Here is a 16,624-nt window from a genome sequence, read left to right as displayed (position 1 = left end):
TTGCCCTAGTCTGTCTGATCATAAAGGACTTTGTTTTATTCTGCTCTACACTTTTCCATCTCAATCTCCCCATACCTTTCAACAAAGGAGTGATTCTCAACTGGGGGATGGAAGGTATGTGAAGTTTGAAAATGTGTATTCAATGCCATAATTTTATATTTATCAAATGGAAAAGGAAAACATATCTCATTGTTCAGGTTATTTATATTCAGTAAAACTGGACAAAATATTCTTGGCCAGTAAAGATCTGTAAAAGATAACATGGTGGGGGGTGGGCAGAGAAAGAAGCATTTCACCTTGGAAGGGTTATCAACATCTCCGGTGAGAGAAAATTTCTTATGGTCTCTCAAAAGGGAGTTTGTCATAGTTTATTGTTTATGATGGTTGAGAAACACTGCAACAGAGATTATCCCAGTTGTCTAACATCCATTCTCCATTTACAGATTTCTCTGTACTGCCCATCTTCTTAGAAGATAATGAATGAATGCCATATTGACAAATACTGGACTTCTTTTGTAATAGGCACTTTTACAAAGTACCACCCATGCCCTCTTAACCTCTAACTGCTCAAAGATTCGGAAAAGAACAAACTATTTTACTTCAAAGTATAAATCTTGTTATTGGAAACTGTATCCCTTCAAGAAGATCAGCTGCAGACAGACATAAACACATGTTACTGAAACACAAGATGGGTAGAAGCAGCTTAATTTAAATGAGAAACCCCTTGAAAATAAAATAATCAGAGGCCTAAGATGAAAATCATCAACATAGTTTTAAAAGGGAAAGATTTAAAAACTGTACCATGGAGACATTTGTGAGACCCAAAGGGTCTCAAATCTTATAAAGAAACGGGAAATAAACATCCAAGGTGACTGTAATCACAATTTAGGGCCAGCAAGGGATCAGGACGGAAGGACACAGACCATAAGAAATGGACCTATTAACTTGGAGCCACTCAGGAGATTTCTTCAAGAAGATCGAGATCCTAGGTCATTTTCTCTATCTTCACTACTCTCACTGCCAAATGTGTGGCTACTCTGTTTCTGTTTTCCCAATTACTGAAGAAAAAAGCACTCACACCTCAGTCAGGGGCATAGACATTTGGGGGCAAACATGGCTGGTGAATTGGGCCCTTCTGAATAAACAGGGAAAGCAAAATAGGCAACTATGAAAGCTAAAAGCATGTACGTATGTTCAGGGGCAAGGAGAAACTACAGAAGTTATGTATTCACAGGAAAGAAAGGAAGGAGCAAGGTAAGGAAGTGAGGGGTTGATGGAGAGGGAAACGCGACTGGGGGTGGGGGTGGCGGGACCCGGGGACATTACCTGCTCATACTGCCGGGGTTGGTGCCAGTAAGGCCCATACAGCAGAGGCGGATTTCTGGCAACTGGCGCCCCAAAAATGGAGATGAGGTACATGCACTTGAGGGAGGGAGCTAGCGGGGTGCCCTCCAGGGTGGGGATGGCCAAGACGGGAAGATGCGGGGGGGGGGGGGGTGTGGATGCCCGGGTGGGAGCAATGTTAGGGCGGAAGCTACAGGCTGGAAGGCTCGACAAGCCCTGAAGGAGAAAAGGAGCTGTGCCTCACCCGAGCCGGGTAAGAGAGGTGCCTTTACCTGCAGTGGCCGTGGGGGGCCGGTTCGCCCCTCTCGCTGTCTCTCCAGCACCAGTTCCCCCTCCTCCTGCGCAACCTAACGTGATGCTCCTGCCCGCCCCGCGTCCTCACTGGCTAAACTCGACTGCCACTCACCAGAAGCGCAAGGACGCAAAACAGCGCAAAGGGAGGGACTACACGGAACTTCCCCCTCCCCCGCCACCACGGGTTAGGTTGAGAGCGCACGGAGAGGCCTATCCGGTTTCTAGGGCCCAGGCGAAGCCTGCAGCTTGCTTGAAAAAAAGGGGCCTGGCCAGAGGAACAGTCTCTTGCTAGGGGAAACTAGTCCAGGGGTTAATTCCCTACCACCTACGCTGTACTCTGCACACCAAAGAGCATAAACTCGGGAGGGAAGGTTCCACACTAGGCCAACTCCACCTCCCTCTCAATCCCCTGCCTTCTAGCAGCCCTGTCAACCGCTGTGCTGCAGTGTCTACACCTTATCCCATTACCCATTAAAAGGGCCAGACCTTCCCTCCATCACGGGAGTGAGTCAGCCCAGTTGCTGGGACATGGGGACTTTTACTCCTAAAAGATAAAGCACTCTTTCTGCCACAACCCATAATGCTGGTTTGCATTCTTGATACTCCAATCCCTAGGCAACAGTATCTCTTTCTACAAAGTAATCCCTGGCGCCCTGTAACAATTCTCAGCCTCCTCCCCTCCAAAACACACACCTACTCCTCACCCCCAAACCTGGTCTCTCACCCCCACCTCACTTCTCTTGAAACTCAGCCTGTTTGACACATTGGCCAGTGTCCACTTTGCAATGCCACTTGAGACCACCCTCATTTCCAATGAGACTAGTCAACCTCAGAATGATGTTATGCAAGCTTAAATCTCCCAAAGTAAACTTATTAAAAACAGCTTCTTACTTCCTGACTACCAGTTTCCCCTGAAACATAACCATCCCCAATATTGAAATCCTATTTTCTGTACTCTAGGACACAAATGAGGAAGATCAACTTGGCCTTAGATCTCTTATTTTTAAAGATCCTAGCATTACCACTATTGCTAGGAACATCCAATTGCCACTCCTGTAAACAGCAATACTGTTTTCCCATTCACTCAGGCACAAAACCTCAAAGGTGTCTCTGAACCCTCTTCCTGTATCTACCATCCAATCATTTGCCAAGTCCTACTGACTCTCTTGCAATATATCACAGCCAGATTTTGGAGCTGGCAAAGACTTCGGCAATCATATCAAGTCAGCCCTCTTGTACAGATGAGAAAACTGAGGCTTAGAGAGTTCAGTGATTCAACTATGAAACTAAGAGGCCAAGTTAGGATCCATATATCTGACTCTTCTATTTCTGCTGCCACTTCTTTATTTATGCAGTTGCTTATGCAAGAGAAAGAAGCCTCATAACTGATCTCTGCCCTTACAAATCCATTCTGCTACAAGATTAATTTCCTAAAACACAGTATGGCCAAATCAGTCTCCTGCTTAAAAACTTTCAAAGATTCCCTGTTACTTAAGAGATAAATCTTAAGACCTCATTTTTCCTTTGCAGTCTTATTTCCCACTATTCTTCTACATATACACTTATATGCTAGCCAAAAAAAAGACAACTTACTAGTGTCATATATTTTTTCTCATCTGGGCCTTTCTCACCTCAACAGCCTAATGCTATTGCCTTCAAATTATACGCCATCTTTATTTCATTTCTTTGCCTTATCAAAATCTTACTTATCCTCTAAGATCTACATCAAATGCCTCTTCATTATCTGAATATTTATTGAGCATATGATATACCAAGTAATGTGGTAGTATTTGAGAACCAAAGATGAATAAGACATAATCTCTATCCTCAAAGAACTCACAACAAGGTAGGAGTATACTTGTGTATATATGTGGGGAGAGGGTGAAGAGTAGGGACTATGACAATAATGACAAATGTAAACAATTATAATACAAGGTGATACATGCAATGAAATAAGCAGGGGGCTAATACAGGAACACAGATGAAAGGGACTTAGGAAGAAAAGTTATCAAGGAAGTAGTTTCTTAACAGATGAGGAGGAGTTAATTAGGGAAGGTAAGGTAGGCTACAGGAAAGGGGTATTCAAGCAGCAGGGACAGTAAGAGAAGAGGCAAAGCAAAGCACAGCAATGAGAAACAGCATGAGACATGTAGAGGAAACAAGTAGTTCTGTAGTTCATTCTTGCCAAAGTGTAAGTCACAAAGAAGAAATTAGAGGGAGATGAGATTGAAGGGATAGGTAAGGGCCAGACCCTTCAAGGAGGGCCTTGAACGCCACGTTAAAGCACTTTCTTATAGGTAGATGAGGAGCCACTGAAACACGGAATGACATGATCAGAACCGCATTTTGGTTAGCTAACACTGGCTGTTGGATAGAGAATAGATTTGCTGGATGAGGAGACAGAGAACACAGGATTAAGTTAGGAGGCTGCTGTGGTAGTCCAGAAAAGAGTTGTATAGTGGATATTGGCTGATTTTTTTTCTATTCAGCAACCAAAAGCCCCTTCCTATATTGGGGGAATAGCTCAAGGTAAGAGTCTTCAATGGGAGGCTGGATCTTACCTCCCTATAGAGCTGGGGTGGGGGGAGGTGGGAAGTAGAGTGGGGTTCCACCTCCTCTTCCTGTCAGAGACGAAGTACACACATGACCTAGGCTAGTTTAACTGGCACTCCTGTGGAGAACTTTGACTTTGCAGAGGTAACTAATGAGTTAGACAATACTCAGCAATGGCAGACACTAAAATTCTACTGCGGCATCCTAAAGAGACTGTTCAGTGGTGTGACCTTGGCCAGGTTCTCTTAGACATGTTCTCCATGTCTCTGACCTCCCTTGGTTTCAGATCGTTTTCTAAACCAGGTTCTTTAGCATTCCCATTGATTTTGTAAGCCATACAATATCCTTCCAATAAATTCCCTTTCTGTGTAAGTTAGCCAAAAGACGATTTCTGTTGTTTGCAACCAGAATCCTGACAAGATGAGTAGGGCCTGAATCATAGCAATGTGGTTCAAAAGGTAATGATGGGAAGGAAGGGACAGAGCCAAGTAATAGGGCGTAAAAATCAGCAGAACCTGGAGTTTAGAGGGAAAGATGAGTTCAGCCATATTGAGTTTAAGTTGCCTATGGCACATTAAGTAGTGCTATTCAGTAGGAGGTTGGATGTATAAAACTAAAAGTTGGCTTGGTGATAGATTGAGAGTTATTAGTATATAAATGGCAGTTTTAAGAGAGGACATTACCCAGGGAGTGTGATGAGCAGAGGAAGTACACGAAAAACTACACCAATACTGTGGGGGAGACAAGAAAGAATGTTGGGGTCTGTAAAGAACTGGAGAATCCATGGCCATTCCAAAGGGAGTAGATGCTATTCAGCTCTAGTTAAGTTGCCATATGGAAACACACATCCAAGATTGAGAGAGAACTTCAGATTTTTCAAAATCCAGAAATACAGAGTTTTATGTAAATCCTAGGTTTTAAATGTAGATAATTAATTTTTAAAAAAATGTTTTAAACACTATGCAGGCTAAACAAAACACTTAGCTGGAAATCCAATTGTTGAAATTTTTGGTGTAGAGTTAGAAAAGCTAAGGAAAAACCCAGGAGAACATCAGGATTTAAGAATCAGAATAAGCTACACCGACTAAGCAGGCAGAGAAGGAAATGCTACAGAAGGAAGAGTGCAATGTCACAGAAGCAGAGAGAGCAGAGTTTTGCAGGGCAAAAGAGTGATCAATTCTATTGAACAAAGCAAAAATGTCCAAGAATATAAGAACTTTAAAACATCCATTGGATTTAATAATTGAAAGCCTCTTGATTCCTACTTTTCATTGTCAAACCCAAAGTAAGCAGTCCCATATGAGCTTTCATAGTATTTTTGTTAAGTACTCTTTTAGGATAATTACCTCCTACTCTGTATTTTAGTTATATTTGTTCATGAAGGTATAGTGAGCTTTGAAGTAAGAGGGACCTGGGTTCAAATTTCTATCCCATCAAGTAAAATAACCATTCTGAGTCTAGTTCATTCCCCTGTACAAAGGAGGATCAAGTTACAGGGCCATTAATGAGGATTAATGAAACATCTAGCACAATATTTGGGATATAACCACTATGTCCTAGGAGGTACTCAACAAATGTTGCTGGATAGATAGTTGGGAAAAAATTTTGTTTTTGCCAACGTCTCTACCTACCTAGAAGATGCTAACCAGCCTTAGAGGGGATCATTACCAAGATTAATGGCCTCCAAAATAACTCGTTAATTTCAGCAGGCTAATATCTATGAACTTGACTGTGCACTCTAGCTCTCTCTTCCTCTATATTAAATCTAATTTAAGGCAAACAGAAATAACTACACTTTAGATTCTAGAGTCTGAAGATCATGTTCAACTAACTGGCTTCAGTCAACCTACACCTGCTATAGATGTTCTAAGGCACTAGTGTCCAACTTTGAGTAGTGAGAGACCTAAGTTAAGACTCTTGGGGATCCAAGGAAGGGTCATAAAGATTTCAGAAAATCCACTCCCATCCTCAAACACATTTTTTGGATGCCTTCCAGGACATCATACTTTTTTGGTTTTCCTTCTACCTCTCTGATCACTTCTCCTTTGCTACTCTTCTCCTCTACCAGCCTTTAATTGTTAAAAGTTCACCAAGCTTTGGTCCTAGGCCCTCTTTTCTTCTCATTCTATACTTTCTTTTCAAGAATGTCTAATTCACATACATGGCTTCAATTATTACTCATTATTTTCTTCAACAAATTATCTATATGCTTAAGTCTCTCATTTATACCTCTGGGTAAGATGTCAACTCCGAACTCCAGACCTGCATATCCACTTGCTTACTCGATAGCTCTTGGTAGTCTCTCCAGTCTCTTTGGCTGACCCATCTGTCCAATTCTCTAAGAGGCTTATGACCTCAAGGAGACTGATTCCTTGGTAGTCTCTCTAGTCTCCTCCATCCCCACCACCACACGTACACACACAAAGGGTAATCATCCCCCAGCATCTCCTATTCATTCATGGCTGCAGAGACCAGAAACTCTTCCTTACCACCTATATCCAATATTTTTTTTTTTTTTTTTTTTTGGTGAGGAAGATTCACTCTGAGCTAACATCTGTTGCCAATCTTCCTCTTTTTTTTGCTTGAGGAAGATTAGCCCTGAGCTAACATCTGTCCAATCTTCCTCTATTTTGTATGTGGGTCACTGCCACAGCATGGCTTGACGGGTGGTACAGGTCCGCGCCCACGATCCGAACCCGCGAACCCGGGCCACTGAAGCAGAACACGCCAAACTTAACCATTATGCCAAACTTAACCACTACGCCACGGGGCAGGCCTCTATATCCAATATTTTTAAATCCTACCTTTACCTCCTAAGTATCCCTCAAATCCATCCACTTCTGCCTCTATTGCCAGTCTGGATCAATTTATCATCCTCACTTCCCTGGACTACTGTAATTGTCTTCTAACTGGTTCCCCTCCATCCTGCCCATTTAATTCTTACTTATCCTTCAAAGCCATTTCAACATCACCATTTCAAAGAAAAGCTTTCCCTGACCCTCCCAGGACAAAAAATAGGCAAATTTATTGAGTGTACATTACATGCCAGGCACTCTTCTAAACAATGAAAATGTACTAACACTGAATTTTCTTAAGCCTAAAATAACTATCTTCATTTCATAGATGAGGAAACTGAAGCACAGAGAGATAAGTAATTTGCCCAACATCCCACGGCTAGTGAAAAGTGGTGCCAGATTCAAACTTAGGCAGTGTGGCTTCAGAAATCACATTCTTAACCACCCCATTATACTATGTAACTAGGTTACATGCCCCTATTAAAAATTCTTTTATAACATCCATAACTTCTTTTTTGTAGTAGAGATTGAATAACTGATTATATAATTGTGTGGTGTCCACACCCCTCATATTAGAATGCAAGTTTCACAAGGGCAAGGACTGTGTATGACTTGTTCACTACAATATTCCCTTTGATTATCAGGTAGTAATGGGCATTCAATGTACTTCTGTTGAAGGAATGCATTTTCAACTTGCAGTCAAAGGTGTGTGGGAGTGGGGCTGCAGAGGGGTAAGGGGGAGGTTCCTGAGCAAAAGCAAGGGCTTCCCTCAGACTGCAGAGATAGTAAACGGGCAGTGGCACATTTCCTACCAGAAACATTCAGAAGAGGCATTATAAAATCAAAAGCATCTTCACTTTTTAGGCTGCAGCAGACACCGCTTTTAATGTAAAGTAAAGTAAAAGGGCCTGTATGCAATACACATAAAAGACAATGATAATCACTGTTGAAAGTAATGAAATTTTAGTTATCTCCTTTGGGCTTGGGACCATAAAGCCTCAGTGGTGGTCAATTTAAAGCCGTGGCAAGAAGCGAATGGATGACACTATACCCGTGACTCAAAAATAGAGCATGGATTCATTTTTAAGTCACCCTCACTGTAGACTTTTTTCCGTAAAACCTGGAGTTTTGGCCTAAGTCTAAAGACAGAAAATAAGAGGCTAATGTTTAAGGATCACTGCCCTTAGGTCAAGTTAGATTGGATCTGGAGAAGTTCCCTTCACTGGCACATGGTCACCAAGATGAAAATAACATTCTGGTTCCAGATGAGGAATATCTAACTGGCTCAATATATCCACTTTGTATGATGCCACTTTTGGCATCCAGTGTAAGTAACAATACATATAATTTAGGTAACAGAGTCCTGGTCCTCTTTATGCTCCCCCACACCACTCTTGCATGCTCTACTTTAACTGGGTCAAGTACACATACATTTGTTCAGCCTAACAGAAAAATATAAATATTTTTTAACTGTTTATGAGGGATTGTTTTCATTGTAACATTTATGTTACAAAAGCGTGTGTGATGGGGTTGAAGAAACATTATAAAGCACTGTTATTATCACACTTGTGCCTCCAGGCACAAAAAAATGACCTCAGTGACAAAGGACTAATGAAAATTTAGTGAGCTTGTCTGACTTGCATTGGCTAAAAAATGGAGTTATTTGAAAGACTGACCAAGTGTAAAGCTTAAAGTATTTTACATAATCTTATCTTCAAAATACTAAGTTAAATAAAAGAAACAAAATATTACTCTTTTTTTTCCTTTTAGCAGACAGAGACACAAAAAGAAATTTTACATTCTCCAAGTTCTACAACTGCTAAAGGTACAGCTTGAACCAGCTACCGAATGCCTACGTGTCTAATGTTGTGGTCAAAGACAGTTTTCCCACAGGGGTGAGCACTGAACTTTTTTTTGTGTGTGTGAGGAAGACCAGCCCTGAGCTAACATCTGCCAATCCTCCTCTTTTTTGCTGAGGAAGACTGGCCCTGAGCTAACATCCGTGCCCATCTTCCTCCACTTTATGTGGGACGCCGCCACAGCATGGCCAGACAAGCGGTGCGTCGGTGCGCACCTGGGATCCGAACCTGGGCTGCCAGCAGCGGAGCGCGCGCATTTAACCGCTACGCCATGGGGCCGGCCCAGCACTGAACTTTTAAATGGAGGGAGGCTGGATAATGAATGGGGCTTTGAAGTCCAACAGACCAGAGTCCCCCTCCTGGTTAAGTTACCTAACCTCACTAAGTCTCATTTTTTCTCTTCTGTAAAATGAAGCTAACATCACATACATTTCAGGGTTATTACTAAGCTTAAAAGATAATGTACAATGTTTGGCAGATAGTAGGCAAATAAAAAGCAGTTTATTATTCCCTGTCCAATAATTTGAAAAGAGTACTACCAAAGGTTTCTCTCAAAGCAAAATTACTCCTTAGAGACTTGGCTGAGCTGATCTGCTAAGCAGAATGGTGGGATACTGAAACAGATGTAAAAGTTTCACAATGAGAATAGCAGGACTGCTGGGCAAGATGAAAGGACTCTAGTACTACCGTGCAGAGAAAGCAGTACAACCCTTTAACCTCAAAACCATGGAAAAGACTTCAACCAGCACTGGTGTCTAGGGCAACATCCAGGTAATTCAATTAATCATTTGTGTGTTAGTAGGAATGATGCCAGTGTCTGTGTCATAGCACTCCATCTACTTCACAGTGCCTGCTTATGGGAACTTATAGTTCTCTGACTGACGAGGCTGTCTCTTGGTAGATACATGCCCAGATCCAGCTGCCTCAACTTTTGACTCCCATGACTTTTAGGAGAACAGTGAATGGAAGGGACCATTACCTATATATACTTAAGACCTCGTGATAAAGGTCCCCCCAACAGGAGGCACACCTGAAAAACAGGCAAAAGCAATACAGTTTATTGGAGAATTGATGTGCAAATAAACAAAGAGCTGACTAATGTGCTCCACTCCCCAGACAAAGGGGAAAAAAAAAATGACTGAGTACTGAGCAGAAGCAATGAGGAATAAACACCAAGTAAAAGTTCAGTGTTCACGCACCTTGGTAGCCCCTATTCAAAAATCCAGAAAAATCTTCCCAGTCATTCAGTTTACTTGGGTAGATGTAGATCTGATAAAATCGTATTCTATTACAAAATCCTGCTATGATTTGGGCTGTAAATAGGCAGCCAAACTTTTGAAATCACTGGTTTCTTCTAGAACCTACCAAAAAGAAATTCCCATATCACTAATGGGACAATGTACTTCTGAACACCCATTATTTCCCAAAGAAATAATTCTCAAAGATGTAGTGTATCCCCAAAGTATGTAGTGAAAGAAAAAATGAAAGCAGGATATTCCAAAGGTTTCTATAAGGACCATGAGAGACAATCTTAGAAACAAGAAAGACTTTACAGCTCTTGAATATTCTTCCTGTCAAATGAAATTAAGAATTCAGTTAAAGGGTCAGTCTGGTGGTGCAGTGGTTAAGTTTGTGAGCTCTCTTCAGTGGCCTGGGAGGTTCACGGTTTGGATCCTGGGCGTGGCCCCACGCACCGCTCATCAAGCCATGCTGTGACAGATGTCCCACATATAAAGTAGAGGAGGCTGGGCAGAGATGTTAGCCCAGGGCCAATCTTCCTCAGCAAAAAGAGGAGGATTGGCAATGGATGTTAGCTTAGGGCTACTCTTCCTCAAAAAAAAAAAGAGAATTCAGTTAATATATATCTTTTCTCAGAAAGTCACTAATACAGTTTTAGGAGAATTACAGACTCTTAAAACAAAAGGCGTTATTATGAAATTACTAATTACTGGAATATTGGGACATTACCATAAGGATTAGAACTATCACATTTAAGGTACTGACATACAGGGGAGAAAAGAAGCACAATCCTATTATTACCTAGCAATTTCAGTAGCATGTCATTTAATTAACGTTTTAAAAATGAAATAGTCTGAAAATACCAAATAAAATGAAGCCATACACATTAAATTTCTCTGGAAATGTACAGAGGAAATAAAATCAGGGATGTTTCATTCTTTCAATGACAAAGTCAATCTTTTCTTAATAATCATGGATAAGAGTAAATAATTTTTAAAATCCCTGGTGTCTCTGAAGTTTTTTGTACTTTTATTTGAATGTGAGTGAGTCTGCTGTTCTGGGAACTCTTTTCAAACAAAACAGTGAGAATACACTTGAATGGTCTGAATTTGAAGAGGGTAGAACATTGTCTAGGTTCCCTACACTGCTCCACTGCTTGGAATACATTCCTGATCCATCCCTGCTGAAGATAAATGTAAAGCAATTTTCTGGACCAGTCTACTGTCGGCTTATGCCTGCTGGATTTTTGATTATCATGTAACATACATTAGTGGGTAGAAATTAAGTGTTTTATTTTTTTATTTATTATTTTTTTTGGTGAGGAGGATTGGCCCTGAGCTAACATCTATTGCCAATCTTCCTCTTTTTGCTTGGGGAAGACTGTCACTGAGCTAACATCTGTGCCAATCTTCCACTATTTTGTATGTGTGATGCTGCCACAGTATGGCTTGATGAGCAGTGTGTAGGTCCGCACCCGGGATCCGAACCTGCGAACCCCAGGCTGCCGAAGCAGAGCGCATGAACTTAACCACTACGCCAATGGGCGGTCCCCTAAGTGTTTTATTTTTAAAAGTCTCCTGCTGCAATCTGAAGGCAAGAATTAAGATATTTTAAAGTTGACCATTTTGTGACATTAAACAACCAAGAGCCCTTTAATGGACAGTAAAAGGGCAAAAAACAAAAAATGTTACCTAAAGAACAGATTGATGAGAAATCTCAGAGACTAATATACTTTGTAGTTTAAATTTAAAACATCTAGTGACTACAAAGAGGTGGATTTATTTTGCAATACAAATACAATGAAAATCTTAAAGGCAATACGAAAGAATTAGAAAACACACAAAAAAAAGCTAAATTGCAACTTCATACACTTGCATACACAAGACAATACTGAGAGGTTAAGGAGTGGAAAGATTATCCAAGATAAAATTTAGAATGTAATAAATAGTTAAATAAACTTTTAGGCAATAGTAAACGGTTCATACAACAGCTCTGTTATATACAAACACAACTATCACTCGGGTACTAGGTACCAAAGAAACCACGTCTTGAAAATCAGGGTCTCTTTACATTCCTTAAAAGGCCTCAGCCAAGACAGAAGCAAAAAGGCACAACGTCAGTGAATTAACATAAAAAGCAAAGTGAACAAATCCTAACAGGAGGATGAAAGGAAGACCACCAACTTTGTGAAGAAAAGGATACAAAACTAATTAAAGAGGAGATATACAAAGTTAAACTGAGTAAGATATGAAATGATAGTCTATCAATGAATCAAATGCTAAAGGTAAAATGGTAAAGACTAGGTTAGTCACAGTAGTGTAGGGTAGGTCATGCAAGACCTGTAGATCAGGGACTTGCTCAAAGGCAAGTCCAGCAGCTGAGGGACTTCTAGGGGTGAGGGTTGAGAGCCCAGAAACATATTTGTCTTCTGTTCACCCCCCAGGTATTAGGCTCAATGTAAGCTTAGAAGATAGCTTAACTCTTACAGGGCTGTGGACAAACAGTAACTTGAAAGCATTTAACACTCATGCGAATGCTCTGAAAATGTTACAGTCTTTCCACAGATGAGAATATCAAATCTCATTCTTTCAGTAAGCAAGCACATTTCTTGGCACCCAGAAATTAATCTTAAATGGTACTTTTGCTTAGAAAAACGTGTACACGGTTTCTTTCAAAAAATGATCCCCTCACCATCCTACATTACCTGTCAGAAACTCGACCCTTCTTCACATAAAACATCAAATTTTTCCTGTTTCAACTGAAGCTCTGCAGTAGTGGTTACTACAATGCCAAGATTCTTCCACTCCATCACCCAGTTATGCTGCAGATAAGGCTGTCCCAGGAAATACAAGATGTGTGTTTCCTGGTGATTCCCAACCAGCTCAGCAGATTTCTATATATTTCTATCATATTCTATCCATGTCTAAATGGATTTTGTCAATTTGGGAACTGAGAAAATCAAAAGGCCAGATGCACAAGACAGATCAAACCTGGGGAAAGTGTGAACTGTGCAAGTACACATACATTGCTCCATCAAATCCCTTATCCTAGTGCATTACTCCTTTGCTTCATCAGTTTTAAACCTTCCCCCAAGCCTGTCTCTTCACACACATACCTACTCTCTCTTTGGCCAATGCCCTTCATCTTGCCTTGCAGACCCACTGGCATGCCACTCTTGCAACCCAGGTCTTCTTAGATGGACAATGTTGTTTTCCTTATCATAACTCTTCTTTTAAGGGGTGGGATAATTCCAAAATACTTGCAATGAGAAGCTTCCCACCTTCTGGCCCTAAGAGGCTGACCACAATTTGTTCTGAAACCTAAACCTATTTGGCGACCAATACAAAACAAATTCCTAAGTAGAAGACAGTATCTAATTAACTAACAGAGGACATTAGTATTCAAATCACAAACTCACTTTCTAGTATCTAAAGTGCCCCACACAGACAGGACCTCAGCTGATGCTAAAGATAACCCAGTCAGAGAATCCCTGACTGAAATGACAGGCTCAGAACAACATGAAGAGCAAATAATCTTTGGACGCTGGTGTGATGGCAGGATGCAGTAGACACCGATAATGCAGCTCCTCTGGCTTGTGTTTGGGGCGTTCCACCATGTCTACTCTTTAAAAAGAAAAAGACATCGAGTTCTAAGTCTTTGACTTCTGGCTCACTATGCTCAGTCATTGAAAAGAGATTGGTCCACTAAACAGCTACACTCCTCTACACCTCCACTAAACACGTCTTTGAAACCCTTAATCACTTCAGGACTGCCCCTTAAAAGGTAGGAGCTGCTGCATTTGTCCAGCAGCTGCAATAGCAGGGAAATTTCCTGCGACACTAGGGACAGGTAAATAAAGAAATTGCATTCGCTCCTAGGCAGGGGGAGGGGTCTTCTCCCAGGGAAGAGTTTACATAATGCAACAGAAAACCAGTGAGCTCTGCAGACCTGTCAATGCAGGTGCAAAGCTTGAGCTCCTCTCTTCCCACCATCTCTAAACACTCGCCAATACCCTGCTCTTCTCTCCCAAAGACCCACAGAAATTACACCTAAGAAGGTATATTAATCTGCACACGCGCATCCCAAGCGTTCCTACCCACCTTTATTATTAGAATACAAAAACTAAGCAAAAATGAAAAAGAAAAAAGAAAACCCCCCTAACCTCCCACTTCTGAGTCCAAGTATGGAGTAACCAAACGGAGCCGGGGAGTTTTCCCTCCTCTGAAGGCGCAAGGAGAACCAGAAGCTGCCTCAAATCTACACCACGCCCGGTAGGCAATGACAAGCCCTAAAAACTCCACAGCGGCCGGCGCAGCCCCCCGTGCGGCCCGTCCGGGCTCGGGCCCTGTGGCCCGGCAGCCGCCCTCTCCCCCGGCCTCTCACAAAGGAGAATGGTTCAGTCCAGAGCATCACCCAGCACCTGATCCCTCACAACCGGGGGACGGGCAGGGGGCGGGGGAGCGAGGAGGAGGATGAGTTATTGAAACCAATTCTAAGAGCTTTAGCTTTTGCAAGCACTCTTGGACCAGCACTGAGCAGCGGGTGTGAGCGGGAATCCTACCTGAATAAGTCCTGGGGCTTCCTTTCCAGCCAGCGAGCGTTTCAACTCACCCTTTCGGAGAACAAGGCGCCTTCCGGCGGAGCATGGCCAGCCCTCCTCTCAACCTGGCTTGCTAGTAGTCCATTCTCCTTCGGCTCCGCCCACCTACGCTCCGACCCACCAATGGCAGGGCCGATGCCCGGCCTCTTCCAGCAGGGTAGTGTGAGTGTCATTCAGGAAGTCTCTTGTGGGTGGGAGGTCCTAAAAGGCTGAGAAGGGTACGTAGGCAACCACAGATAATGCCTGATTGAAAATAAAATCTGGCGGCAGCTCGCTTCTGATGGCCCAGTTTACAGGCGTTCAGGCCTCACAGCATATTTTTTGACCCCCGCCGTTGGGGGCGCTCTAAACTAAAACAACATTTAGGTACCTGTTTCTGGGAAGCCATCTTGGACCCGGCTGGTGCGTGACTTGGGGACTGGGAGGAGGAAGGAGTGCTTAAAGAATTTGAAGCCCTTTTCGGCGTTCTGTAGGACTTCTTAGCTCCAGCCCTAACATACTCTCGTTTATATAATCAGAATGTCCCTCAGTCGCCATGGGGAGAAACTGGAATAATGTTGAATATAGCTAGAGGCAACCACCCCCCCCCCCTCATAGGAGTGAAGCGATCTTACCAAATCAAAGAAGCAAAAATGAATTCTTGGAACGAGAGTGAGTTTTCCCAGTTCCTGGGATAATCCTTTATAGACACCTCACTCCTCAGGATATCAGCACATGACCAACATAAGGTTATGTATCTATTGTAGATGTTTCTAATCCATATGCTTCATTTGCAAGTTTTCCAGTGTTCTGACTGACGGTACAGAGGGCTGTGAGTCAATGGGAAATGAATAGGATTAAGGGAAGAATTTCAGTTTTTTTCAAAAAGGCCTAAATTCATCAATAGACTCAAACTACGTGTGAATATAGGTAAATGATAGAGGAGAAATTATATGTAAGGAGGAGGGCCCTTAGGGGACAACCTTGGAAACATTGGCTGCAGAGACTAATTTTCTAATAACTGCATTTAAATTGGAAAGGAAATAATTTTATCGTATGTGAAATTCTCTTGCACTCAATGAGAAAGATTTTTCAGGTGTTTCCTAGTCTAAATCTCTACTGCTATTACAACTTGCTACAAGAAGGTTTTGGTTTTCTGGTGAGGAAGAGTGGCCCTGAGCTAACAGCTGTTGCCAATCTTCCTCTTTTTGCTTGAGGAAGATTGTCCCTGAGCTAACATCTGTGCCAATCTTCCTCTATTTTTTACATGGGATGCCGCCACAGGGTGGCTTGATGAGCATTGTGTAGGTCAGTGCCTGGGATCCGAACCCACGAACCCCAGGCCGCAGAAGCAGAGGGTGTGGCCTTAATCACTACGCCACCTAGCAAGCCCCAAAGTTTTTGATTTTTTAACTCGTGAGTGAAGGGAGTCCTCCCAATTAAAGGAATTTCTCAAGGAATAACATATTTGCATTGTCATACGTGGTGGGAGCCCAGAGACCTTAAGGAGTCATGTGAGTTAATATTTTATCAGGGCAGTCATAAGCCTTGGCCAAATATATTTCCCTGTATATTGAACAAAATCTGTTGGCCAAATTCTCCCCTGTCTACTGGCTACTGCTGTCATTATATCAAATTTGAGGTTAGGATTAGGATTTACCAGAACAATGTGTTTGTCTGTAAATGCATGTACAGATATGATCTTAATTATTAATACTTTCTAGAATGAGAACCTATTATCCTTCTGCTTATTTGGTACAAAATAAACCTGATATCAAAGGAACCAGTTACAGGCATTATAGAAAGGGGAAAGAGTGTGCCTTGTCTAATAATTTCTGCTACCTGCAATGATCTATAATCATTTAGTATGACTTAGACTGCTGTCAATAGTATGATTTCCAATGGTTCTGGCCTTCAAAAACCAATCAACACCCTTAATCATCTCATAACTACCATTCTTT

At 42.0% G+C, this 16,624-nt stretch overlaps 1 protein-coding gene across 8 annotated transcripts in view; it reads right to left on the bottom strand.

Annotated features, from left to right (window-relative positions):
* Positions 1-14,717, bottom strand: part of CHD8 (chromodomain helicase DNA binding protein 8) — a 57,529-nt gene extending 42,812 nt beyond the window's left edge. For 4 of the 8 annotated variants that reach the window (XM_058541012.1, XM_058541017.1, XM_058541015.1 and 1 more), the window contains exon 1: positions 14,646-14,717. The gene's annotated coding sequence lies outside the window, so the exon portion shown is untranslated. Of the gene's footprint in view, positions 1-1,616; positions 1,675-13,203; positions 13,490-14,645 lie in introns of those variants that run through there. The other 4 variants (XM_058541014.1, XM_058541020.1, XM_058541013.1 and 1 more) reach the window with 4 other exon arrangements.
* Positions 14,718-16,624: the final 1,907 nt, after the last annotated feature.

Source organism: Diceros bicornis, chromosome 5, assembly GCF_020826845.1.
Source record: "Diceros bicornis minor isolate mBicDic1 chromosome 5, mDicBic1.mat.cur, whole genome shotgun sequence".
In the NCBI taxonomy this organism is placed as follows: domain Eukaryota; kingdom Metazoa; phylum Chordata; class Mammalia; order Perissodactyla; family Rhinocerotidae; genus Diceros; species Diceros bicornis.
Note: the sequence above shows the minus strand (reverse complement) of the source record. Positions and strands in the feature narration are given on the sequence as shown.